Raw genomic sequence first — 2711 nt, 5'->3', positions numbered from 1 at the left:
GTAGTCCCAGCTACTTGGGAGGCTGAGGCAGGAGACTCCCTTGAGCCCAGGAGTTGGAGGTTGCTGTGAGCGTGATGCCATGGCACTCTACCCAGGGGGGATAGCTTGAGGCTCTGTCTCATAAAACAAACAAACAAACAAAAAAAACAAAACAGAAAAACTAGCCAGGCATTGTGGTGGGCACCTGTAGTCCCAGCTACTTAGGAGGCTGAGGCAAGTGGAAAACTTGAGCCTAGGAGTTTGAAGTTGTGAGCTACGATGACACCATGGCACTCTAGCCTGGAGAACAGAGTGAGACTCTGTCTTTAAAAAAAAAAAAGAACTGCAATTCTCCCCTGCAGTTCTTTTTGTGGGCCATGTTCTAGGTGTATGTTTAAGTCTCCACAGCAACCATTTGGTTTCTGTTTTTCTAGACAACACAGGCACTATGGGCACTGGTGAGGACAGTTATGGGCTGTGGAGAGGAAGTGGGATCACTGAGTCAAGGGGAAATTGTACAAAAAAAGCAGATTCCCTGGGTTTACTCTCATTTAGACCCATTCTCTTAGCACATTCTCAAGGGCTAAAGACCCTGATCTTATACTAAGGGTGGTGGGTTTGAACCCGGCCCTGGCCAAATTGTAGTGGGCGCCTGTAGTCCCAGCTACTTGGAAGGCTGAGGCAAGAGAATCACCTAAGCCCAAGAGCTGGAGGTTGCTGTGAGCTGTGACTCCACAGCACTCTACTAAGGGCAACAAAGTGACACTGTCTCTAAAAAAAAGACCCTGATCTTTCCTTGATTGACAGCAGTCACAGTTAAAGGCTGAGCCCTGCACACATTTTTTTTCTTGCCTTTACCAATTATGTAAATAACTATTCAACTGGGGGATCCCCTTGGGGCAAGGCAGGAAGGATAGCCACTTTTGCTTTCCATTTTCACCCCAGGTGCCACTCTAAGAGCCAGTAAGGTAGAGAGAGGTTCTAGGATCCCATCTGATAAAGTTGTGGTAGTCCCAGAAGGTGTGATGAAAAAGAAAAGCCAGGCCCAGAGGTGTAGGAAGAATGGGCACTGTTGTAAGGATGGAAATTAACAATCTTAAGTCAACACAGTGGTTCTCAACCTGGCAACTCCAGGGGGCATTTGACAATGTATGGGGATTTTTTTGAGTGTCTGGTCTAAAGGAAATGACTCAGAAATGCAATGGAGGAAGCCTGGGGATGACTCAGACTTTCCCAGTAATAAAAAAGGCACTTCATACATGGACCTCACGTCAAACCAGGACTCATGATCACTGCATGAATTTCCTTTGAATGTTTGAGTAGGCAATATTTGCATACAGTGACTTTAGCAACAGTAAGTTGCCTATGCCAAAAATATTCCCCCTTACCTCTGCTGATGTTTGAATTTCTACCATGAGAGTTTTGTCTCCAGTTAAAAATGGAAATAGGGGTGGTGTCTATGGCTCAGTGAGTAGGGCACCAGCCCCATATACTGAGGGTGGCGAGTTCGAACCTAACACCGGCCAAACTGCAACAACAACAACAACAACAAAAGAAAAAAGGAAATAGTCCAGGATAGGTGCTACTAATTGGGTTTAGGACTATAAGGTAAGTAGCTGGTCTAGATCAAGAGTGATGCTTGCTGCTGGGTATGGTGCCTCACACCTGTAGTCCCAATGACTTGGGAAGTTGAAGCAGGAGGATTCCTTGAGCCCAGGAGTTTGAAAGCTGCCTGGACAACATAGTTAAGCTCTCTATCTCTAAAAAAATAAAAAGAAAAATGTTTGTTGATGGGCATATAGTCCTACCAGTTAATATCTATATCTATATCTATATTTATATCTATCTATATATATATTTTTTGAGACAGAGCCTCAAGCTGTCCCCCTGGGTAGAGTGCCATGGCATCATAACTCACAGCAACCTCCAACTCCTGGGCTCAAGCGAGTCTCCTGCCTCAGCCTCCCAGGTAGCTAGGATCACAGGCAACCGCCACAATGCCCAGCTATTTTTTGGTTGCAGCCATCATTGTTATTTGGTGGGCCCGGGCTGGATTCAAACCTGCCACCTTAGGTGTATGTGGCTGGCGCCTTAGCCACTTAAGCCACAGACACTGAGCTGCAGTTAATATTTAATACATGAATAATTTGAGAAAAGTTTACGTATTATGTTAAATTCTATTCAGTTCAGTCTTTGAAATCCAAATATTATAATAAACATTTAATAACTAAGGGTTCCTATTTTATTTGTTTTATTTATCTGTCTATCTATGTATCTATTTTTTAGACAGAGTCTCAAGCTGTTGCCCTGGGTAGAGTCTGTGGCGTCATAGTTCACAATAACCTCCAACTCTTGGGCTCAAGTTATCCCCTTGCCTCAGTTTTTCTATTTTTAGTAGAGACGGGGGTCTTGATTTTGCTCAGGCTGGTCTTCAACTTGTGAGCTCAAGCTATCCACCCACCTCAGCCTCCCAGAGTACTAAGATTATAGGTGTGAGCCACTATTTATTTATTTTTTGTCACTCTCAGTAGTAGCATCATAGCTCACAGCAACCCAAAACTCCTGGGCTCAAGCAATCCTTTTGCCTCAGCCTCCCAAGTAGCTGGGACTAAAGGTGCCCACCACAATGTTTGGCTATTTTTTTTTTTCTTTTTTGAGATAGAGTCTCACTTTGTTGCCCTTGGTAGAGTGCTGTGGCATCATAGTTCACAGCAACCTCCAGCTTGGGCTTA

The sequence above is a fragment of the Otolemur garnettii genome, unplaced genomic scaffold (genome assembly GCF_000181295.1).
Source record: "Otolemur garnettii isolate 467f Iridium unplaced genomic scaffold, OtoGar3 scaffold00174, whole genome shotgun sequence".
Lineage (NCBI taxonomy): Eukaryota > Metazoa > Chordata > Mammalia > Primates > Galagidae > Otolemur > Otolemur garnettii.
Note: the sequence above shows the minus strand (reverse complement) of the source record.